This window comes from Equus przewalskii, chromosome 24, assembly GCF_037783145.1.
Source record: "Equus przewalskii isolate Varuska chromosome 24, EquPr2, whole genome shotgun sequence".
NCBI lineage: Eukaryota > Metazoa > Chordata > Mammalia > Perissodactyla > Equidae > Equus > Equus przewalskii.
The window spans coordinates 32393879-32420053 of record NC_091854.1 but is presented as its reverse complement, the minus strand read 5'-3'; the positions used below and the strand labels follow the sequence as shown (position 1 = coordinate 32420053).

The 26175-nt window shown below is 42.8% G+C and overlaps 1 long non-coding RNA gene across 3 annotated transcripts; it reads right to left on the bottom strand.

Annotated features, from left to right (window-relative positions):
* Positions 1–3120: 3120 nt before the first annotated feature.
* LOC139079077 (uncharacterized) lies at positions 3121–25862 on the bottom strand. 3 transcript variants are annotated; one of them, XR_011532360.1, is made up of 4 exons: positions 25010–25208; positions 12658–12711; positions 11948–12073; positions 3121–3316 (listed from the first exon to the last, which is right to left on the bottom strand). It is a non-coding gene; the product is annotated as an uncharacterized lncRNA (long non-coding RNA). The 3 variants fall into 3 exon arrangements; XR_011532361.1 differs by lacking the exon at positions 3121–3316 and adding an exon at positions 3595–3770 and having other exon boundaries at positions 25010–25214; XR_011532362.1 differs by lacking the exons at positions 3121–3316; positions 25010–25208 and adding an exon at positions 25763–25862.
* Between the last annotated feature and the right edge of the window lie 313 nt (positions 25863–26175).

Below are 26175 nucleotides of genomic sequence, written 5' to 3'. Positions count from 1 at the left end.
GGCCCCGTGACCAATTGGTTAAGTTCACGTGCTCCACTTCATTGGCCCAGGGTTTCACCGGTTTGGATCCTGGGTGTGGACAAGGCACCGCTCATCAGGCCATGCTGAGGCGGCATCCCACATGCCACAACTAGAAGGACCCACAATTAAAATATACAACTATGTACTGGGGAGCTTTGGGGAGAAGAAGAAGAAGAAAATTAAAAAGATTGGCAATGGATGTTAGCTCAGGCACCAATCTTTAAAACAAAAACAAAAACCTTCTTAGCATAGCCACTTAGTCCGTCCCCACTGTCGCCAGCCCCACCGCTGCTACTTCAATCTTCCACTGAGCACCGCATGCCCGTCTCATCTCCAGCGTCCTCGAGACTCGCACCCGCATTGTTTTTACGTTCTGGGTGGCCTAAAGCAGGGCTGGACCCAGAGCAGCGCTCGGCTAAGAGGGCTGAGTGGCTGGACGGATGAAGGCATGGACAGGATTGCACGAGCACCACCTTCAGAAGGCTCACTGCTCCATTACTTTTCATCCCAGGTTCCATTCTCCTCGTCATTCCCCGGAGACCGTATTACAGACACGTTTTAACTTACAAAATTTTTAAAAATCAGCCCTGTATCCACCATAATGCCATCCCCAGTCATTACAAATCTTGATTCTTATAAGGTGCATGGAAGGCCGGAGGGCTTGGATTATAAACACCATGGTGTCAGTGTTGTAAGAGTGCAAGGTAATTCAAGAGACAAACAGATTTGTATCCCCAACATTTAAAAGCACCTACTGTGTGTGGAACATGCTCTGCATCTGCTGATGACCACCTATTTCCTACAGGGAAAAGGGAACACGCATTAAACCCTTCTTATGTGCCAGTAAATGTATGAGGAGTAGTATTCGCACTATTTCACTTTTAAGCTTCATGGTAAAACAGTAGGATACAAGCAGGATTTCTTCCACTGCTCAGATCTTTAGTTGACCACTGGATACAACCTGATTGAGTGAGTGAGGACCATGTTTCGCATCCTGTGGACTTCAGTTGGTCATCACGCAACTGTAACAGTGAGTGAGCTCCTGCCCTTTAAAGAGCTGGTGTCCCCGGAGGAGAGCAACATGCAGCAGCCTCGAGCAGCTGGCTTAACGTCCTTGGCCTTGTGTTCTCTTGTTAACCGTCTGTAGCGATGAGCTTTGCTGCTGTTTATTTTACAGGTCCAGAAACATGCTTCTTTTGATCTGGTTTTATACTGTGTTCATAATTTGGTGACTTTGAGGTTCCATTTCAATCCCTCAGTTTATGATTTTTAGCTTGCAATAACAAAATATCCTTGTATTAGTTTCCTAGGGTTGCCATAATAAATTATCACAAATTTGGTGGCTTAAAACAACCAAAATCAATTTTCTCATAATTCTGGAGACCAGAAGTCCAAAATTAAGGCATTGGCAGGATTGATTCTTCCTGGAGGCCCCGAGGGAGAACCCACTGCCTGCCTCTCTCCCAGCTTCTGCAGGCTGTCGGGAATCCTTGGCGTTCCTTGGCTTGTAGACGTGTCACTCCAGTCTCTGTCTCTCTCTTCCTGCGCCCTTCTCGTCTGTGTCTGTGTGTATTTCCTCTTCTGTCTCCTATGGAAACACGTATCATTGGATTTAGGGCCCACCCGGTTCATCCAGGATGGTCTTATCTCCGGATCCTTACCTCAATTACGTCTGCAAAAAGCCTTTTTCCAAATAAGGTTCTCAGGGGGGCATATCTTTTGGGGCAGGTGGAGAGTAGACACTATTCCATTTGCTACAATGCTTAAAGCTATTCTGTTTTAACACAAACTTTAATATTGAAAATTCCACAAGAAAAAATAATTATTATTACAAGTCTGAAATTCTGGAGCTCCTCACTCCTTTTTTTCCTCCACTGAAATAATTGTTTTGTAATGAAACTTTTGTTATAAATGAACAAAGAATGCATATAAATGAATAAGTAACCCAAGCTTTCACAGGATTGTAACTAGTGGTATAAATGAGTCAAGATCTGTAAAGCACTCAGAAGTACACCTGACTCATAGAATGCATTATAAGATTTAGATAAATAACAAAATTAGCGGTGTGCTATAGAAGAGCAGGCTGTATTGGTGTCCCAGTTTACAGAGAGGGTAACAGGCAGCTTAGGGGACTCAGGTACCAGCCCAAATACTGAGAGGCCAGGACTCAAACTCGTGTCTGACTCCAAACCCACGTTCTTCCTCTGCACCGGGGCGTCCTCGGGGGCTGGGGGGAAGCAGCTGAAGGGCAGCATGGCTCTGCTCACAATGGCCCTGGACCTTCGTCAGGTTGGTCCACCAGAGAAGGAAAGTTCACCAGAGGAAGTCCTGAGGCGAAGTCAGATGTCAGTTACCGTGAGACCGGTCTGAAATTCGCTGAGATGTAGGAGACATGAAAGTCTGAGAGAAGACAGCAAGCAGTTCGGGGGCTGGTGGAATGAAAAAGGGAGGAGATGAAAACAGAGAGTCTGGCGAGGCACCGGGCAGGGGACCGCTCACGCCACCCCGGAGCCGAGGCCGTTGCGGGCCGGGCCTCCCTGCAGGGAGTCCTTGATACCACGTTCTTCATAAAGGCCGAGTGAAGGGACACTGACGGCGTCTGAGGTGCAGAAGAGGGGCTGTGTCTCATACCCCACAGCACAGCACCAGGAATGAAAGGAGGAGCAAAGGATCCCACCGCCTGGGTTTCAGAGAGAAATGCAAGCCCAGCACCTGAGACACGCAGCATCGAGGCAAAGCAAGGGCACCGCTACTCGTTTACAGAGACGTGCCCTCTCCTACTTGTCTAAGTTTTCCAGATTTTCTAGGCACTACATACTCTCATTTTATCGTAGAAACACAAACAATAACTATTTTAATGGGACTCTATCAAAAAATGAACATTCTTTGTAGACCACACACTCTGATGGGAACCCACACTGTATCAGCTGAGAACTAAAAGAGGTCAAAGAGATAAGGGGGAAAACATACAGAAACATCAAGATAAATAATAATAGGAATAAGGAGTCCATGGCATTTGAGTAAGGTGACTATATCTGTTACGTTCAGAACTTTCATTAGGAGACGGAGAGTACTAAATGGAATGACGAGGCAGAGGAGCGGCTAAATGAACACTTTGAATCAGTATTTATTGGAGAAGACAATGGGGAAATTCCTGTTCCAAGGACACATTTTATGGCAAAGCCGAGAACGGCCTTGACAGAGATTCTTCGGTCTCTGAGGAGAGAGGTATGGAGCAACTTGAGGGACTCTGTGCAGTAAATCATTGGGACCAGATGGTATTCATCCATGGGTTCTGAATGAGATAAAGTGGGAAATCATGAGTTCAGTGACAAGGATATATAATAGAGGCTTAAAAACAGCCAATATCCCTGAAGATCGTGAAGTCATTAATATGGTGTCACGTATGTGTGGGGTGTGTGCGTGTGTGTGTGTGTGTGCTCCTTGCATGTTCTGGGACCTTTGGGTGGGATGAAGGAGATTTTCTTTTTTTAAGTACCAAGAAAGATTCCTTGATAAAACAAAGAATAGAAGAGTTTTAGGTGGTGAAAAGAGCATCAAAAGATAAGAGACAGAATTTCAGAGATGTTTAATAACATTGAAGCAGTGATTTTCCGGGTTCTCTGGGAGATGCTGGGGCTATGCGCCTTCTGTCTAACTGGAAGGCTCACAGCCTCGTGACTTTGCTTATTCTCGTGGTCCTGCTGCTGGCTTCGGATGGGACTGGTGATGTGTAGGGTCTTCAAACACTGCCAGGGGTGACAAGAAACATCTGGTAACTTTTTCTCCCTTGAAAAATCATAACATTTCAAGTTGTTTGGCAAAATTTGGGGGGCTGAAAAGCAGGGATAGACTTTCACCTCCATCTCACAGGAGCAAATTTCTAGACCCTAAGAATTCTCTGGTAATGATAATGGCTAAAATTTGTTGAGTGCTTACTATGCATCAGGATCTTGCCCAGGTTTTACCTCTATCATCCATTTAATTCTCATAACAGTTAATAAGTGGTAGACCAGAATTTTAATCTTTGTAGTCCAATTCCAAGTTCATGCTTTTAGCCATTCCTCTATACTGTTCTCTATATGCATGTTTTATTTATAAAAGGGAATCAAAAGTTTTACAAAACAACCCTTGCCCTTGTTACGTGTAATCCTCTTCTGTTTCATTAAAAGAAGGATGGTCTCAAATCCTCAGATTGATTTCACAGCCACCAATGGGGCACAGCCTACAGTTTGTTTAGAGAAATAGGAGTAAATAAGTCAACGGCCATGTTCTCTTTGACTTAGAAGAATTCTAATGCTAACTGAAAGCTCTGGTATAAAATCTCAGTACACTGATAAAGGTGATCAGACCGCCTGTAAACTGGCTTGGACCATTTCACGATGCTTTTAACACGGGGACAGGCACACATCTCCCATCACTCTTGTGTTTCTCCCTAAGTACGATGCTGAGTCACGTCCTCTAGCTGCTTTCCCGGGAGAGCCCCAACAGTTAAAAAGTTATTACTTATGTTGATCAGAAATCTGACCACGGAAACAGTAGCCACTGATTCTAGTTCTACCTCTCGGAGACACACCGGATAGCCGAGCAATTCCCCTACCCAGCATCCTTCAAACATTTGGAATGCATTCATGTTCCTCCTGGATGTTTTCCTCTTTGGAATAAACGTTTCTAGATCTTTCAACCATGTACGAATACAGACAGGAAACTCAACCCAAGAGGCCAAGCAGGAGGCGGCTTCCTCAGCTTACACAGTAGAAGAGGCCAAGGATTGTTCTAGCTCTGGCATGGCTTGATCTGGGGCTGAGGTAATGTCGCCAGGTAGACCTATTCCTCTTAGCATCGCCTTTCTCCATGTTGGCTCCAGGCCCCCTTGTAACACAGCTGAAGCAGCCACAGACCTCATACCTTCTCATGAATAAAGTCCAGCAAATAAAGTGAGTTTCTTTCCCAGAAGTTTCAGCAAAACTTCTCTTCTATCTTATTGGCTCTGATTGGGCCATGTGCTCAATCTTCCGGCTATTACCATGGCCAGTGGCCCTGAACGCTTTGATTAGCCACGCTTAAGCCACATGCCTGCCATGGAGACATATGGACTGAGAGAGTAGAGGGGTGGTCTTCAATGGGGAGATTTTGGGGGTGGGGTATGGGTTAAATAGAGGCTGGCTGATAAAAAGACAATAGCTGTCCATTAGAAACGGTTGCTCACGTTTCACAGTTTCGACCCACTTCAACCAAGCAGCCTACCAAGGACCAAAATAAAACCGATCCCTCAGCCTTGGGACTTCTCCCGTGCTGCAGGGAGACGGGGTGGACTGGGCTAGATGCCACAGTTCTGTCTACCCACACACCAAGGGGATGCCCCAGTAGGAATCCCACGTATTGCTCAACTGTCACCGCCTCTGTGTCGCTGTGTCCTTCGGGCAGAGCCACTCACTCCCTTCACAGAGCTCCTACTGGCACTTCTGCTCCACTGCAATGACTCATGTTGCCATCTTATGTTCCTCCCGACTATGAGTTCCTTGAAGACATGGATGTTTCAATACACTTCTGCATCCCTCGCACCCAGAACAACGCCTGACGAAGGAGGCAAATGAGGCCTGCTGCTGGAAGGAACCATCCTGAGATCACAGAAGAGGACGCCCCACAGCAACCATGTGAGATCAACCTGGGCCTTCCCCAGTCTGTGTGGGTGTCAGGGTCCACACCCATAAAAATCACTGAAAACAACGTACCAGATTCCCTGACACCCGGGGCCCGGGTGGTGACAAAGAAAAGCTGAGCATGAGGCATAGGTGGTCCAGGAAGGTGGGGAACTATCAGACAGACAGACTAGGTACTGTGGACGGTGATTACGGACTGAGACAGCTACATCACAAACAGGTCAGAAACGTTAGAGACTGCAGTCCCAGAGCTCAGTGGCTTACCGAGTTGGTAGGAATGGAGTTAAGGACTCATCCTGTTGGCTCTGCTGCTTTCTAAACTGCCAGGGGTGCCGGGAAAGAGGAGAAGGGAGGGATGAGACTGGAGAAAACTGGCCTTGACCATGGCCAGTACCAGACCTGATTTCCCACCCTCGGTTGAGGTGGGAAGAAGAGACTCATCGATAGGTATCTACCTAGCACCCCACACGAGGTACTAGGACCATGATGACGAGCGACACCAACACAGCCCCCGTCGCTGGCCTCACATGCTGTGGCCAGGGCTTCGAGGATTACTTTACCCTGCCTCGCATGTGTGAGACTGGGGCAACACTTACAAAATGCCTCACGCTCCTCAGATAAAAGAAGTTACATAAATGAAGACACTCAACTGAGAAAGTTGCTGTGTTTATTAATCTTTTAAAGCACCGATGTTAATAGCAGGATGCTGTGATGTCAATGTTAATCCCTTGCCTCAAATAGGGAGTCAAGCCAGAGAAGTACGAGGGAAAACAGAAGCTAACCCTCAACCAAGACCCGGCCCACAGCAACGTTACTACTGGTTACAATGTTACAACAACGTTACAACAACAGCTACTGTACAAGTTACTACATGCCCACTGGCCCCAGCCTCCTACAGGAGGCAAATCAGAACCGTGCCCCTTGCTGTGCGTCCTCTGACCCCTCACAGGCAGTGAGCAGGTTGCAGGCACCAGAGGTAGCAAAGAATGGTGATGATGTTTCTTTCTGCCTCTTAAAGACAATCGTTATTCCTGGAATGACAATTTGTAAGCTCACCCTAATTACGACCAAATTGATTAAGAGATGCATAATCTAAGGATTAACATTCAGGCAAATACTGCTTAACTTAGCCACCAAGGACTCAGGAGGAAACAGCTGTGTTGTTCAGGAAGCTGTCTGGAATAAAAGAGCGATTTTTGCCGGTAAAGTCCAGGCTTAGCAAATTATTTAGTGTCATCTTTCTTATTTGAACTCCCAAACTGGAAACTTCCTGGGATCAAATATTCTGAAGACACAGCTCCGGTGTCTAGGGAAGGGCACCCGCATTGCAGACTTCAGAGGCAGTCTTGGGCCCCAGCCCTGCCTGGATCTCAGCCTCGGAGATCCCATCAGCAAAATAGGGATCATAATCCAGACCTCACAGGGCTGTCATGAGGAAGCAACAGCAACATACATAATGTTCGCAGCTCAGTGCCTCGAATTAAGGGCTTTTCCATCAATGTTTGCTCCTTTCCCGCCTCCCCTTCTTTACTAGTACTTTCTACAAACTTTTTAAAGCTGTGTTTTTCTAGCTACTAAACTGTTCAAGGTAAGTAAATGAATGAAGTATTCATTCTTTTTAGGAAAGGAAATTTTTTTCTTTTGTTACGTTCCATGACATAAGTACCTTTACCAAAAGCCTAAGAATGATGCTGAGAAAAACCAAAAGCAAGGCGAATACTTGTGGGGGTTCCCCATGTAAGTTAAAAAGTCATTCTTCCACAGAAAGTCAATGAGGGAGCAAGGAGGAAGATGGGGAAACAAAAATTTGGGGTATCTACTACATAATAGACACTTTGTCAGCCTGTTAGATACATTGTCTCATTTAATAAACACAGAAAAGTCTTGGTACTTCTACAGACATCAAATCTCAGCTCTGCTCCTTACTAGCTGTGTGACCTTGGCAAGTTACTTGAGCTTTCTGTGCCTCAGTTTCGACATTTGTAAAAGGAGGAAAATAATAGCACTTACCTCATAGAGTTGTTAGAATTAGATAAGTTAATACATGTAAAACTCTTGGCACAGTGCCTGGAACATGTTAAGTATCCAATAAATGTTAGTTCTTGGCAACAATCATAGTGAGAATGAGAGTTGCAATAACAATACTTAAAAGTCCTTAACATCAAGGGTGACACATAGTAGATGCCAAATAAATGCTATTACTTAGATAATGAAAGTAAAACATCGCTTTAAAAAGTATTCTCCTTCACCAAGTTTATTGTGTATGGAAGCTGCCTCTCTGTCGGCAGAAACAGGTGAACATCCGCTCTGGCTTTATTTTATAGATGACCGAATCAGAAGACAACGGATTTCCTGCTCCGTTTACATCAATCTCTTCTGGAGCCCATGGCGAGTTGGACAAATGCTCTGACATCAGGCCACAGGCAGAACCCCCAGGTAGCAATTCCCCGGTGCCCTACAACACCAGGTGCACGCCTCCCTGCCCCCCGCGGGCTGGGATGGGGGTCTCCTCTGTGTTCCTCAGAGCTCCATCCTCTCTGGGCCTCTCCTGTCTTTACCTCCCGCTCCTCTGTGTGCACGCTGAGATTCCCAGAACACACCGCCGCTCACGTGCCCTCCCCAGGCCTCGTCTCAGCTTCACTAACTGCTTCGGCTTCTCTGTAGCCGAGCTGATCGGTCTGAGCCCACAGGAGATGTTCAAAATGTGTTTGCTGACTGCAGGAAGGACTTCGAACCGCAGAAGAGTCTGTGCGCCGCAGAAATCACGTGCTGCCCAGACTTGGGCTCGCTGCAGAGCTTCCCTCTTGGGTCGTGTCCGCGCGTAGCTTCAATCAGAGAAGAAGGTGCGTCTCCCACTTTTCACTGTGTGACAGCGGAACAGTTCAGGTTACCACGTAAACACTCGCAAAAGCAGCCCAGCTCAGGCACGGACAAAGAGGAAGGAATAGAACATCTAGATGCTTCGAACAACATGGAACACGGAGGCTTGATCCAAAATGGACTTTTCCAAACTATTTTACAAGCAACCCATGCAGCAATCGAAGTGCTCACACAGCCAGTGCTGTGGGGAACGCAAGAAATGTTAGATCTGTTCTTCGCCCTCAGAGGGCTTATGTGCAGTTGTGGAAGGAGGCACAGAGGCGTTCAGAGTATTTCAGCGAGAAACTGGTGACACCGAGAAAGCGCCACTGTAATCCTGAGAAACGAATTCGTCTGAGCCAGAATGCAAAAAGCTTGTAATAAAAAGTGTGAGTTCTCAAAGTACAAAAATACCATAAAATTCACTTTAGCCAGGTTACTAACTTTTCCCCAAATTTATAATTTTATACATATTTCATGCAGGGTGTAGAATAACCTAGCTATGTTATACTATATCCTATATTCTTATGAATACTGTTAGAAAATATGTACTCACACGAACTACAAAGCTGTAACTCAACATTTCAACACCTAAGGCTTTAAAAAAATTATAGAATTTTAGAGCTGATGCTAATCGTTTCTGACCTCAAATAGAGCCAAACTCTTCTATTTCCTTTTCCAGAAAGTTAAGGAACACCTAAAACTCAAAAATATGATTAACCCAGTCTGTGGATTATCCAGCGTGCTTGCTTCCTAACGGAGAGCTGCCTGGCTTCTCGCCTTTGCACGGGAGGCACTTGGAAGTGATCTCGGCAGAGTTCTTGGCATGAGGTAAGCGCTCAGTAGCTATTACTGCTGCTGCTAGTACTGTTACTCTCGTTACTATTACTACTGTGACTGCTGCTGCTGTTAGTACTGTGACTATTATTACTGCTGCCACCATTTGCTCATTGTTCCCTAGCACCCCTACCTCGCAGGGGACTGGCAACATGAATACATGGACGTGAAACCAAACACACCTGAATATGTGAACTTGGATGGAAAAACCTTACATCTTTACTTTCACTAACCTCTACCCCAAATTTACCATTTCCTCCCATTATAAATGTAGACAACAAGCCATAGTACCTGTGACTGTCATGAGTAGAAATCACAGATACTTTCCTGTCACTTTACAGTTGTTGCAGAAACATCATTTCTGCTCATCAGCACTTCTCACCACTGCAGCTCACTGTTTAATGCATTAATAAGGAAGCATATTACTACTACATCACAAATCTGGAATTTTTACTACTTTGATAGTTGCATATATAACATATAATTGACTTTCTTTGCAATCTTATGTATTTTGTTTGATTCATCTAAAAACATGATGCTGAGAAAGATTCAGTAGGCTTCAGCAGACTGCCAAAGGGTCCATGGCACAAAAAAGGCTCGGAACTCCTCCCACGGTTCACTCACAAACCTTCGCCCCAGCCACCCTCTCTGCCCAGAACTCCCTCCCTCCTTTTCCTATTGACTCAGATCTGCCCTCTTTGTGAAACCTTCCTCTCCCTCCCGCCACTCAAAACAAAGTGTTTACTGCACACACTTCCTGAGTTTGTCCCTCTCTTTCACTAGCTATATGATCTTGGGCAAGCTATTGAACTTCTCAAACTCACCTTCCTTACTTGTGAAATGGAAATGCTAGTAGCATATGGAATACTAAGAAGGGTGGCGAAGACTAAGCAAGATTATGCAGATTAGATGCTTTGCGGAATGTCTAGAATGACATGCCATTCCTAAACTTTTTGGTTTCAGGACTTTTTTATTTTCTTAAAAATTTCTGAGAACCCCAAAGAGCTTCTGTTTACGTGAGTTGTAGCTACAGATATTTATGATACTCAAAGTTAAAGCTGAGAACTTTTTAATGGTTCTTCATTAATTCATTTAAAAATAACAGTAATAAACTTTGTTACATGTTACATAAATTACATGTTAACATAAATAATACATTTTTATTGGAAAAAAGTATATTTTCCCAAAAGCCTGGTGAGAAGAGTGACACTGTTTTCCATCTACGTACACCTCTTCAAGTTCTGGCTTTAATGTCTGTTGCCGAATGTTGTTTAGACTTAAGTTTACTAAGAAAATCTGGCCTCACATAGACATGTAGTTGGAAAAGAGAGGAATATTTTAATAGTCTTTCAGATAACTGTGGATATTTTTCTCTGATACTCCACCAATTTGACAAGTAGTAGTTGGGTTAGTTGAGATGTGGAATCTGAAATGATATCGATCAACTTTTCATACTCTGCTGCATTAAAATACACTGGTCCATCTTGCACTTTGAACAGATCTTTCACTCACAGATGGGTTTATAACACCATGCATTGGTCATTTGCAAAGCATGGGTTCACTGAGTTATGCAGGTCTCCAAAACACTGACATATTTCATTACATGGTATGAAAAAAACTCATTCGTTAGTAGCACCACAATCTCACTGGAAAAGTCTTTAGGTTTTGGGAAGCTGACAAGTTCACAGAGCCAGACACAAATCTTCCAAAATTCTAATTTTCACAGGAAAGTTCAAATTTTATCATTGGCAACAAATACTGTCAGTTGTTTTTCCTTGAAGTGACAGGCTCACTTCATTCATTTTTGAGAAAATGTCTGCCAAACACCCATGTTTGTATAAATATAGCTTGCCTGCCAGTTGTTCTTTCAAGTAAAAATGGTGTTCCATGAAAAAATGTGGCTACTCACTCAGACAACGACAAGACAACCATGACGCTTTGATGTGCGTCAGAATTGCTTTATATGTCCTTCCCACCCGGTCACAGGTGTGTACTCAAGGGTCTAGATTTAATGAAGCTAATAATTTTTATTGCCTCATCAAGGCATTCTTAAGTAAATCGTCGTCGTTTTTCCGCAGCAGTGATGGCTACAATGATATACTGGTGGTAGATTTTGGTGCCACTGCTTTGACTCCTGTTAAGGCACCAACAGTTTTACCCACCATTGCTTTCACACCGTAGGTACAAATGCCAGCATGGTAAAAAAAAAAAAAAAAAAAGCAAATAATGTCTTAGTATTCTTACAAAAACCGTTTTGACCTTGTAGACCTCCTGAAAAAGCCTGGGGGATCCCAAGGAACCATCAATGGCACTTTGAGAACTGCTTATGACAGCACAGCAAGTGCTCTATAAATTCTAACTATTGTTGTCATTAGCTCCAGAGACTATATTTTTCTAACTAAAACTCTGGATTATAATACCTCACCCGATCTGCACATGAATAGGTGCAGAAATGGAGACTGTCCCCTCATATCATTTTGTTCTTTTTCCATTTTGCCTCATACTATAGTTAGATGTACACCTGGCATCCAGACATGAAGGTGCCAAGGACAGCGCTAAGATCTTACCTGAGCCGGCAGCCAACTGTGTGCAGTGTTCCACACAGAGCAGGTGCTTCACAAACACCTGTTAAACAAATGATGAATGGGCCAAGAACCAGCTCAAATCAGTCCACTCCAGGCTCGTCAGCAACTCTGGTGGAAGGACAGAGGTTGAAGCGGTGGATGGTTAATTTTGCTTTTAAGGGAGGCATTTCGACCATAGTATTCTTGTTTAGAAAATTAAATTTGTATAATGATCAACCAAGGTTACCTTTTATGGGGAAACAACATTGCCTTTTTTCTTATTTAAAAAAATCACACATGTTAATTGTAGAAAATACAGACGAAAAAGGAAAGAAAAGAAACCACTGGGAATCCCACCATCTAGAAATAACCTTTATTGAAATTTTGGTGTCTGTCTCTCTTTTTCTTTTCTATGCAGATACATAATTTTTTTACCTCCTGTTTTGTTACCTCCTTTTTTCATCTAACACTATATAATGAACGTCTTTCTATATCATTACATATCCTTCTGTAATGTAATTTTCAATATGTGCATATCATATATTATTTGGATGTGCTTCAGAAATAATTAGTTAAGCGGGGTTTTGTTTGGATTTGGTTTTTTCCCCCACATTATTCCTGTCCCATCTCATCATCAGCTGGAAAGACCATGTGTCAGAGGTAACACAGAATGAACTGTAAGTAAAACCAAAGGATCCACTGAGCGTGTTTACCTGTCATTGTCACAAGCGCCATGGCAATGAAGCACGCCCACAGTAGAAACAGTCCTGAAAACAAGAAAGAAATAAAAATTTACAACACTCACAAATAAGATATTTTAAGATGTATCTGGGAGAGAAACAAGCCTGGATCATGTAACCAAGATGAAAGAATTCCCCTCTTGGGCAGCTGCACAGGAACAGCGCTCCTGATGGGCTGTGTGGTAAACAGTCCAGATGGCCCATGGAAAAGTCAACTCAGGAGCTGCATGAAATGAATGGGCAGAAACATAAAGGCGAAAATAAGTAGGAGTTGAAGTATAAAGAACTCTATTACTGCATTGCTAAAGGGACATTAAGGTGGAGGTTAAGGGCATGCCATTCTAAATTCTGTTCCAGTTCTTTGAAAGATACGTCTCAATCCTGAACTTTCTCCTTAACTTCAAAGATAGCCAGTACAGTCAGTTGAACATAAAAAAAAACCAAACTAAGAAGGACACTACCAAAGAGAAAGTCAATAGGCAAGAGGGAGAGAGACTGTAAGTAAGAGGGAGAGAAAACGGAAATGGATGTCCCCAAAGAAAACTATACCCTCTGTACATCCATAGCCACATATAGTATGTCTCTCTCTCTAAATATATATATATATATATTCTAATTTACATAATAAATCACGAGTCTGAGAACAGTAAGTACTTTCTGATCATTAGTAAGGTTAAAGAGGTCATTTCTTTACTCAACATGGTTCAGCGGCTTTAAGATTCAGAGAGTTCTATTTTCTCAGCTCTTTCAATAGAGTACTGAGAAAATTCCACCTCCCTCGGACCAGCCTTCTACATCTTTAATTTACATTCCCTCCGCCGTTTTTCCTCCAAGATCATTCATCCAACTAAATCTGTCCACTCCACCCGAGCCGAGCTCTCTACAAATCCATGAGCACATCTTGCTGAACTCTGCTTCTGAGCACTTGCCCGTTTTTATGCCCTTCTTTCTACCATTAGTTCCTTCAACCCAGATCAAAATGAACCTGCTTTCTTCCCCTAAATGTTACCTAAATAATCCCACTCATTTTGATCATTCACCTATCTGTCATTTTTAAGAACACAGCTTATTCATACTATCATTGACATATTGCTCCCAAATTGTTTTACTAGGCCCTTCTTTATTCCTCAACGGGATTGGAAGTTTCTTGAGGGCAAGCACCATGGCTTCGAGTTTTTTTGTTTCAAGAAAATGGAAGATAGAAGAAACAAAGAAGGAGGGAGGAAGAAAGAAAAAGGGGAAATGGAGAAGGGACGAGAACAGAAAGCAGAGAAATGGAAGACGAATCTATGAGATTCTATTTTCTAACACATACAATGAAAACAATGACATAGAGTCACTTTGTGAAAGTCATATTGACATGAATAAGTCTAATTCTAACAAGCACTCAATTTAAGATTGCAGTCCAATGCCTTCCCACGCCTGCTCTGTGCTGTATTTTTTCTAATTGTACCTTTTCTAATTGCTTTTCTAATAAGCAATTTTAAATCTAATGACCACTCTATTTAAAGTTGCAACCCACCCCATCTTCCTTACCCTGCCTCACTTTTTTTTATACACTTACCGCCTTTTAACATATGAAATAATTTGCTTACTTATTACGTATATTTATCATTGTCTCCCCATCCCTCCTTGACTCCAGGGAAGCTCCCCGATGGCAGGGGTCTCGTCTGTGTTATTCCCTGATGTAAGGCTAGCCCCTGAAGCAGCATCTGACACCAGTAGGTGCTCAGTAAACTGCACAAACAGAGCTCTCTCAAGTGTCATATACAGACTCTGGAATTTTCACAAATACCCACAATAGAGTCATGGTGATCAAGGGAAAAATTGCCTCCTCATTAATGCTGCCCACCAACATTATCAATCACCTAAAAGATGGCTGATTTAGACCCCAACTGGATTAAACACCGTGATAATTGATGTATGGAGAGTCAAGCAGAGCTGTTGGAGGACATGGCAAGTGTGGACTTCACCACAGGCCGCTGGAGGGTTGGGGGGGGGGAGGAGGCCGGCTAGGTGTTAACCAAACGAAATGGTGATAAGGGGTGACAGGTCTCCAATCTGGCTCAGAGACCTTGACTCCACCCTCCCCAATAGCAGTGGAAGCCACAGAGCGCCTATAAAAGGGGACTGCTGTCCCAGGAAAGATTTCCAGGCGAGTCTCGGATTCCCCTTCAGCCGCTGACTCGGCGCAGGCTCCGCCTCCAGCCCCTTGTAGTCCCTGCCCACACCCTTGTGCCTCTTTGATTCGTGAGCAAACTGTCCCTGCTCCCTTTGGCTCCACCGCACTCTCTTGCTTGTCCAGGGGAGAGATTTATGCCCCTTTCAGAAGACATGGCTTCAGACAGCTGCCTTCAGAAAAAGTCTGGAAAACACAGTCTTGCCGCAACCTCAGTGACTCCTCTCAGTACCCAGAGCAGAGGAGGCAGCAAATATGGGTTCAAATACTGGGTCTACCACCACCTAGCCGATTGACCTGAGAAAAACGTGACTCTCTGAACCTAAGGTTCCAATTCTTCACAATAGGCAGAGGCCCTTCTCAAGGTCACTGTGCACACAGGCCCCACTTCCCCTTCTCTAGAGCAAGACGAATTTAACCTGAGCTTTAAAATGTTGGCTCTGCGCCCTACACACTAGCTCGGTCTCAAAAAGTTAGCAATATTCACACAACGTGTTGACCAGTCCCAAAGCAAGTATCTCCATTACACTGGAAACCCCGGGCTTTGGAGTCAGACAGGCCTGAATCAGTCATGCAGCCGCTTCCCAAGCTCTCCCCGTGACCTTGGTTGAGTTCCTTTCTCTCATCTATAAAACAAGTACGTAATAAATATTCACACACCTGTTGTAAGGATTAAAACAGATAATGTATGTAAAGAGCTTGGCACAGCTTGATATACTCTGGGTGCTTCAGGGCTCCCAGCTCTTATTGTTAATATTAGCTCTAGATAGGGTCTACTCCATTTTCCACCGGGATGGGAGCACCAGGATGGGGGATACCTGGGCCGTTTTCCTTGAAGGCTACGTCTGGGTCTTTATTTCCCCGGTAACACACTATATAGTAGGGGCTCGATTTCTGTTGTGTGAGTAAATGAATGAAGGTATGAATGAATGAACAACATAAGGATAGAGGAACACTAAAAAGGGAGCCTGGAGTCCTAGGTGCTTGACCTCTAACACTGATTAAATAACTGAGGACCCGTGGATATTAGATTGCTTCTGGGTCCTTTTGCACTTCTAAGTTCGAAAGGTCCCTTTAGGCTCTGACACTGTTTGATTTTGACACAATTTGAAAAGCCCCAAAATAGACATGTGAAAAGAAAAAGAAACTCTTAATCTGTCTCCGAGACCTGTTGCTATGGACTGAATTGAGTGCCCCCAGATCTGTATGTTGAAGCTTTAATGCCCTATGTGACTGTATTGGAGATGGAGCTTTTAGGAGCTAATCAAGGTTACCTTAGGTCAAAGGGTGGTGCCCTAATCTGATAAGGTTAGTGTCCTTTTAAGAAGAGACACCAGAGAGCTTACCGTTTCTGCCATGTGAGCACACAGGGAGAAGGCTGCCGTCTGCAAGCCAAGAAGAGAGCTTTACCAAAAATGGAATCCATCAGCACCTTGATCTGGGACTTCCAGCCTCCAGAACTGAGAGAAAATAAATTTCTGTTGTTTAAACCACCTAGTCTGTGGTATTTTGTTATTGCAGCCTAAGCTAAGACACCTGCTATATGCCATAGCCATGAGAACTATCCAACACTACATTCAGAGTTCTCCAAGAATATCATTTTTAATCTCCACGCTGCCCTCTATCCCAAACCTCTGTAAATTTTATATCCAGCTGCTCCTTAAATGAAATTACTGTATCCCAACAGCAAATTGATAACACTGGGTTGAATTTATAAACACTTTAGTACTATGCTTCAGAATGTTAATTATCAGTTTGAAAAGTTGGTATCCTTTATTCTCTTGTTTGCTTGACATTTATTGAGCAAATTTCACGTTTGTTAATAAATTAGTCAATGCAAAATCCCTAGGATATTAAAGTAAATTTTCTCACTAATTTATCCTCACAAGTTGAGTCTGTCATAGCTGAAAGAAAGGGAAATTCTCCTTCATTTGATGAAGGAAAAACAACAGCTTTTGACAAACTCTAAAAACAGCTAAGGTAGGGCATGGTTTTCCGGGGGAAAAGAAATTCCTGAATAAACAGGTCTCAGCTGGAAGGTATTTGTGCCTTCTACTTGTACACTGCTCAGTATGGTAGCTACCAGCCACATGTGGCCATAGAGCCCTGGAAATGTGGCTAGTTCAAATTGAGCCGTGCGTAAGTAAAATGTCTTGTTAATAATTATTATATTCATTATATGTTAAAATAATATTTTGGATATATAAGGATAAATAGTATATTATTATGATTAATTTTGCCTTTTTTTTTACTTTTTAAATGTGGCTACAAGAAAATTTAAATTTACATATGTGGGTGGCATTATATTTCTAATGGACAGCACTGTTCTAATTAATCCCTTGTCGCATCTGAAAATCCAGTTATTTAAAGCAAAGAATAAGGGAGGGACTGAATATGAGTGACAGATAAGTTTGATTTGGTTCACACAATTAAAACAAGTTTTAATTAATTGGCAATATTTAAACCTTGACAGATTTCAAATCAAAAGGCAGACTTCTGGCTTCTTTTGAAAAGTTGCAAGACTTAGAAACACTGGACCTACGTTCTCACAGGGCAAAAAGTGGCCAACATTGTTTAGCAGCTTCTCTCTTTGAACGAAGCGCCAGCTCCGCATTTCATCCTGCTGCCTAACTGGCTGTTCCACCTTCTCTGCCTGGTCCCTGTAAGCATCAGAATTTTGATGTTTGGCTATGGAGAAATGTCCAAACATGGAATGGAGCGGAGGTGAAAGCATATACAGGTCTCAGTTTGAATTCCAACTCATCCATTTAAATGGCCATTTGACTTTGGATGAGTTACTCGAATTCTCTGAAACTCTATTTCCTCATCAGTAAAATGGGAATAATAATAACTATATTGTGGAAATTAGTAACAATGAAACAAAGTAAAATATACTCAGGTGCTACATCACAGTAGTTACTTAACGAGTTATGTTATTACTTCTCTCCTTTGGCTGACAGTATTAATTTGGGAACTGGGGCTATGGATAGTAGAGGCGTAGCTAGATCCTACATGGTCGTCACAGTGCCTGTGATGCACAGAGGTACGGGCGCTCGCTCCCGGAGGGCAAAGATCTTGGGAAAGAGATCTTCCAGGGTTTTTCTTAGGCACCACACTATGGTTAAAGCACTGTTATTAACTGGAGTGGCATTTTTTAATGTTAATTGGAAATGAAGACTTCAGATGTTTGACATCTATGCAAGCTTTTCAAGTCCCACTGAACCCCAATAATGGCAGATTTTGATCTCAAACGGAGCCGTGTTGCAGCTCTGTTTTACATCCCCTGCGGCACAAGCAAATTGCAGAAGCCAAACTTCTCACACCTATAGATATTACGATTCAGTGCAGCCAAGAGTTAAGGATAAAAACACAAAATGAAAAGGATTCAAAAAATGAGAGAACAAAGATCGATGAAAAAAATTTCCTATATTACAGGAGCTGGGCACAAACCAGAATGGTTTGTTCTGTAGACTTGGCCCTCTGGGAGTAAAATTTGTATCTCGTTCGAGGACCAGTTTATTCAAGAGTAGCCACTGACTGGACTCGAGTGCTTCCCTTCACATCCTCTCCCAGTCCCTCCTGACTGCCTGCAATTACCTGTGACAAATGACCGTCAGTGTGTTGCCTACTGCACCTCTCTGGATGTTTCCGTGGCTCACAGATAAGCGATCTGGCGTCTCCTGTACAGCCTCCCCAGCGCTCAATCGGGGCATGGAGGGGCTCCTCCCAGTGTTCCACTGTCCCCTGCAAGCTGGCCACCCAAAGTAAGAAGCCTCCTAGAACACACAAATAAAGTCCCTTTGGACGCCACATTTAGCTATTAACAACAAACTGACAGATAAATTAAAACTAGAAGAAAATGTAAGTGAATAGCTGTCTCAGACTGAGGAGGATTATCCGAAGTAACGGAAGAAATCCCAAAGACACAGGGCAAAAGATTCAATGATGCAAATAAACTTAAAAAAACAAAAGCTTAAATAATAATCTGGAAAAAATAAATCAATAAACTGGAAAAACTATCTGTTACAAATATGAAAAAGAACAATTATCTTTAATATGTAATAAGCCCATAGATATTGCTTTAAAAAAAAACCTCTAAAGATCTAATAGAAAAATGGATAGAGGAGATGAACAATTCATAGAACCAAGGTTAAGGAACGGCTAATAAAGTATTGTAAATTTGAATCTCACCAATAACTCAATAATTTGAGTTAAAATAAGAAGAAAAAATTTTTTTCACCCTTCAAATGAATCAAGATTTGTTTAAATGTTAACACTCGCTTTGGGACAGGATATGGTAAAATGAACAAACTCACACACCGCTACATTAGCACCTTTCTGGAAAGCAAAAGCCTTCACAAATTTCCAACACTTTTCAACTTTTTTGTAAGACCAGAATTAAAAACTAAAGGATAAAAAGAAGAAACAGTCCTAATAACAAAACCAATACATATTTCCTTAAGTAAGTGCTTTGAATATATACATATTTTTAAAGTTGTAAATCTAACTATTCTTTCAAAGAGATGTAACCTTCCCTTTAAAGCAGAGATTCTCAAAGTGTGGTCTCTGGACCATCAGCATCATCTGGAAACATGTTAGAATTGCAAATTCTCGTGCTCACCCACATTTGCTGACCCAGAAACTCTGGGGGTGGGACCAGCGATTTGTGTGTTAACAAGCCCCCAGGTGACTGTGATGCATGCTACAGTCTGGGACCCACTGCTCGGAAGTTACAGGAAATACAATGGATGGAAGAATGTACGAACTCCACGAGAGAGTCAGCAGACAAATACCGAGTGTGGGAAATTCTGTGTGACCAGTTTCCATGTTCTTCAACAAATAAATGGCATGAAGAAAACAAAAAAGGAGGGGAAAGTATTAAAAGTTAAAAGAGACGTAAGAGACATAACCAAATCAATGTGTGGACCTTATCTGAATCCTATTTCAATCAAACCAACTGTAAACAGAGGTTTTGAGACAATTAGGAAAAGTCGAACACAATATTAGGAATTACTATTTGCTTTTTTGTGTGTGAACGTTGTAATATGGTTATGATTTTTAAACAGCCCTTAAAAAGTCCCTGTCAGAGATTTTTTTAAACTGTTTTAAAAAGTAAATAAAATATGGCAAAATGTTAACAATTATAAAACCTAGGTGACTAAAAATAGGAGTTTGTTATACTATTCTTTCTACTTTTTTGTTCTTTGAAATTTTTCATAGTAAAAACAAAAACTTCACAACTTTATCCAGCAATTTTCATTTTAAAAATTTAAAGGAAATATTCAGTCTCAGAAAAAAATTATATACATAGATTCATTCCAGCATTATTCACACAACAAACTGTTAGAACCAACCTTGATGTCCAAAAATAGGAAAAAGGTATAATAAATTTCAAGACTCTTATTTAATAGAATATGATGCGGCTGTTAGAAATGTTATGTTTAAAAAAAACAAGGTACAAAAGGCATACAGTATAATCCTTATTTTGTAAAATGTAAATAGATGCCTAGAAAAGTCTAGAAGGAACTGTATCAAAATGTCAAAGGTAGTTGTCTCTGAATATTGAAGTTATGGATCGTATGTATTTTCTTCTTTGTAACTTTCCATGTTTTCTAAATTATCTATAACGCAAATGCACTATTTCATAATATGAAAAGATTTTTAATAAAAACAGAAGTATTTTTGTCATAACACTTACAAAAAATAAAGTACTCTAGGGGCTGGCCTGGTGGTGTAGTGGTGAAGTTCACGCGCTCTGCTTGGGCGAGGTTCGCGGTTCAGATCCTGGGCTCAAACCTACACCACTCAACAAGCCATGCTGTGGTGCCAACCATACACGAAATAGAGGAAGATTGGCACAGGTGTTAGCTCAAGGCCACTCTTCCTCACAAAAAAATAAAAATAAAAAGTAAAAAAATTTCTCTACAAAAAAATTAAGATTTCCTTTTTATTAAAAGCCTAAGAATCATCTTAGGAATGAACTATCACTTGATGAGAGAGAAAGTGGAGTTACACCCACCTGGTGGAGCACGTATCATTTGTACTATTCATTTGATGGTAATTATATCCATCTTAGAGTGTTATGTTTGTCTATGTACGTCCTCATTCTATAATATTCATTGAGTGACTATTCACAAACACTTACCAAAACAGGCAAAAATCCCTATCTTCATGAAGCTTACATTCTAATGAAGGGAAACAGATAATAAAGAAATAAACTTTACAATATTTACGGCATGTCAAATAGGAAGTGCTATGGAGAAATAAGGCAGGGAAGTTGAGGGTAAGGGACAGGATTAGACGGGGTCATGAGCAAAGGCCTAGCTGAGAAGTGACATGTAAGGAAGCCCTGAAGAGGGGAGGGGCAGCCGGGCCGTGTCTGGGGGAAGAGGATGCCAGGCTGAGGACACAGCAAGTGCGAACATCCTAAGCAGAAACATGCCCGGGGTACTCAGTTTGTCCCCCTGACTTGACTCGATTTCTCTGAATCACATCCTGCACCTGCTTCTTTTGCTACAACCCCCATCACACGGCCTATAGGAGCACTCAGAAAACAGTTATTAGTGATGATGATGCAAGGACTGAGGATGATTAGAATCCACGATCTCTTCCTTAAAAATAATCTATCATTTTGTCTCTCGTTGCATTTCAAAGAAGAACTTTTTCTCATAAGATCTGTTCAGAGTCGGGAATGCTTCAGCAGGTGGAAAGGTTTGCTCTCCAGAGATACCCAGACAGACTGAACCAGAGCGGGCAGCAACGCTCCATGGGAGGGACAAGTGTCAGCCGGGCTACCGGACAAGGTGACCCATTATACTCCCTTCCATAGCCAACGTTCACAAAATTACTGAGTAGTGAACGAGACCCAAACCCTTGCTTTTCTGAATTAATAACCTTGTCAGCATCCTAGTACTTGCTATAAACCTAGTGGATTGGCAAATAGCCAATGCTGGTTAAAAAACAAGATAAACCTCCTCTTCAAAAGTGAACCATTGATAAAGTCATGATGGGCATGTACCAGAGCACGTGCCGCTCAACTCCTTAAGAGAATATCTTACCATATTTGAATCTCCAGAACCCGCCACATGCATCCTCTCTAAGTATTGACTGAAATACACATCTTCTCTAGGATTTCCTCAGCTCTGAGCCTGGCATTTAGTAGTTACTCAATTATTTTGTTCATAGAAAGGTGAGTAAAGCATAATCACCAATGACAATCACCAATTGAAAACATATTTACAATTAATTTGTTTCTTTTTTTCACATTAAACATCAGCCTGAGGCAATGGCACTGATCTCAAGTTGAATATTGCCTGTAGTGAAATTGTGAAAAGGAAGACCAAGTCTTATTTGCCAAGAAAATTTCATTCATGTTTTTTATTTTCAAAGGTATTTGTTCCCAGTAAGCATCCCCATTGGTTGAACTACAGATCTTTTAAGTAAGGAAGAAAAATCACAAGATTTTCATGAAACAGTTTCTGCAAACAAAACATAGGACTGACCACATGTGAAAGATTACTGTTCTCCACGGACGCATTTGTTAGATGAAACGAAGTTGCAGGAACAAACGGATCCCCAAAATTCAGGGGATTTTTAAGGAAAGTTTATCCTTTCACATAACAGCCCAGGGAAGGCATTCAGTCAGAGGAAGCTGGCTCCACACAGGCTTTCAAGGATCCAGGCTGGTGACCGTTCTACTATCGCAACACACAACTTTCAAGGCCGCTGTCAGCATCGCCCCTCCAGTCAGCGGGAGGGGAGGGCGTGAGGGGCATGAGGGAAGGTGTGTGGGCCAGATGTGAAAGTGGTACACATCGCCCCCCTCAGAGTCCGCATCACATGACCACACCCAACTGCAAGAGAAGCCAGAAAATACGGTCGGGCTCTGGACCCAGGAAGTGGAGGAGACTGGATTTAGGTCAACTGCGGGTGATCTCTGCCATGATGAAATTGTAAATGAAATTGTAATTCTCTAAATATGCCCCCCACCACCGAATATCTGCCAGTGTCCATAGTCTCTGGTTAAGTTTGCATCCTGGACGGACCCTTACAGGATGCGCCCTGTCATAGTCCACAATTTATGAGTAGATTATATTCCAAAGTTCACTCGTGAGTTTACTAGAATATATTTTCTGATAGAAGTATAATAAGAGGCTAACCCACAACTTCTTACGGATCTTGTGTAGACAAACACTTTAAGAGGCGTTTGGGGCGCAGTGTAGAAGAATGAAGTTTCCTCCCCTACTCTTGGGGAAAAGGAACAGCTTGATGGTATGAAGCACGTTTTTATTGAACTCTCCTCACCTTGTTACTGTCCATTCCTCAGGTGCCTGTCACCTTCAGATGACACCAAAATCCCACTCAAGCCTGTCCTGGTGCCCATTTCCCAATCATTGCTGTCACCAATGCTGCTGTTCTTATCTGGAGGTTAAAGCAGTGGCTTTAAGTATCTCTTGTAGTATCAGATACGCTTGTAATAATAATCAACATTTTCTGAATATTTCCTGTAGACCAGAACTGCGTTCTCTGAACTTTATTTTCTTTGTTTATAAAATGGAGATAACAATACTTATCTCATGAAGTTATCGTAAGGATGAAATGAAATGATGCCCACAGAGCGCCTTGCACCCCGCCTGACACCAGTAAATTGATTCAATAACTGTCGGCTCTGATTTTCCTAATGGGTTTGTTATTTCTCAGTGAAAGGGCGAAGGTGTGAAGAGCTCATTATCTCTCGGCTCTGGCCTCCTCTCCCCCAGCCACTTCCCACCCCTCCATAAAGGAAACAAGAGTCGCTCTTTCAGAATGTTGACAGTGGTTCTCGATGCTAATGCGCCTGAAGTGCTTGTTAAAAATGTAAAACTCCCCATTCAGTCCTTCTGAGGTAAGCTGCTGCCACATTGAACAACACCAGGGGGCACCATTCACGTTGTGTTGCATATAAATGGTGCTTCCTGCAGTTTTGCAAATTTGTAGTTCTGAAGTTGAAGCCCAGGAAATTGTATTTTTAACAAATACCCAGGTGACACAGGCAATCCTTTTGAGACTGTTCTAGATGGCTGTTAAGGGTGTGGGGACCTGAGAAAGGACATGTCCCACAGGCTAGTTCAGGGTCTAAAGGTGGCTGCGATTGACCACCGACAAAATAACATCTCTTAAAGGCACCTACGGCGACCTGATCACGGCTTTGCTGTTCAGAACTCTTCTCAGGAGCCAAATTCAGTAGAACAAGACTTTTCCCTGTAATTTCCTCCCAAAGGCTTCACAAGGCTCTTCAGCCTTATCTCATTAATCCTCAGGACAGATCCGTGAGGCAGGTGGCAGACAGCGGACTTCTCATTACGGGTAGCTTGAGGCCTGAGCGGGGTTCCTGGCCCCAGAAGACGAGCGCAGTACCCAGATGGTCTTCTGCAATCTCCCCAGTCTTGTCTATAGGACTCTGAGCTCCCGCTTTCTGCTGGGGAAATCTTCACCAGCTCCCACTGAGAGAGTTCCATTCATTTGCCCATTCCATTCATTCACAGATACTTACGAGCTACTACTTCATAGGCCTCATGCTTTTTGGAAGTAGGTGGGTGTGGAATTATAAATGCACAAGTAAACAACTATGTTCTGAGTAAGTCACTGTGGGACCATAAGAAAGGAAAGACACATTAATTGAACACTAATTACTAAATGTGAGGTATTGGGCTGGTATCTTTACTTTAGATTACTTCTTTTATTCCTTGCAATAATGTAGAGCAGTAATAACAGATATCATTTTTACAATATTTTTTAATTTTAAATTTTTACAGTTTTACAATAACTGGTCACAAATCTGTAGTTAGTACATATTACAGCCAGACTTTGAACTGAGATTTGTCTGATTCCAAAATCCATGCTTTCTCCATAGCCCCTGGGCTTAAGGAGCATGCAACCCAACAATGCAGACAAGTGCACAAATGGCTCTTGTGTAACGATAACCGTGATCGTTGTTAACATTTATTGAGCACTTGGCTGACTTAGTATGTTCCAGGCATGAAACCAAGCTCTTCATACAGATTCTTTCATGTGATCTTCACACTAACTCTATGAGGGAGGTGCTATTAATTAGCCCCAATTACAGATGAAAAAAAATCTGAGACTTAGAGAGGTTAAATAACTTGCCTGCAGGAGAGGAAACTTGAAGGACACCGCTGCTGTCACAAGAAGGAGTTGGCTTGTTCTACAAGGTCCCCAGAAGTAAATACAAGACCAAAGGTCAGAAGCTTCAGAGAGACAGACTCTGGTCCAAAATGAAGGTCTTACTGACAGAGCCGTCCCGCGCTGCCTCTGGAGGGAGCGGATTCCCCTCCCCAGAGTGTACTCAGCTAACGGCCACTCTGAAGACAGGTTACAAAATGGATATTATGATGTCAAGAATGTTCTCCTGTTTGCTGCCCCGCCACACCCCACTCCCACTTCAACTTCCACACATTCTTCAGATTTCAACCTAAATATCACTTCTGCAGAGACGTCTTTCTAGACCCTCCCCGCCGAGAGCCTCCGCGGTCCATCATCTCAGCTCCCTGAGCGCCTCCTTCAGAGCACTTACACCTGTGAGTGAAGGACGAGCCGCGTGATTAACTACAGGACGGAGGGCTTCCAGCGCAGAGACTGTGCGAGTCCTGTTCCTGGATCTTCACCCACCTGGGACCTACCAGTGTCTGGCTCATGTTAGATGCTCAATAAATATTTGTTCACTGAATGAATGAATGACTGGCGATGGGCGGTTGGACCAGATGTGGATTCTCAGGACTGACCCAGCTGAAGAGGACATTAATTCCCCCGCTAAGCTACATTTCAGAGCTCCCCGTGTTCTTGGGGCCTCTCACACACCTGTTAAAACACCCCCCTCACACACCCTCACTCACACTCTACCTTTCCTTTGTTTGCAGCTCAGTGTCAACACCTCATCCACGCTGATCCATCCTTGTGTTGGAAACCGCGCGGCAAGGACTAGCATTCATTTCCATCACCGTTGGCTTCTCTGCACCAATTCATTTCCTGTTCATCCGCGGTCTTTGGCCTGCCTATCTCCCTTGTCCATCTGTTTGGACAGCAATGTGCCTGCTTGTGGGTGGTTGGATTCTTGGCGTGGGATAGGACCTCCGAACAATGCAAGACGCTCACACGGGCAGCTGCACCGCAGAGTCAGAGAAGTCTGCCCTGTGGGGAGCGTCTGCTCCCGCAAAGTCAGGGTGATGCACCCCCTTTATGCTGATTATACCTGCAGAAATGTGGATGCCCAAGCCAGAGGAGAGCAAACTCTTAAAAGGAAAATGTTTGTTCAT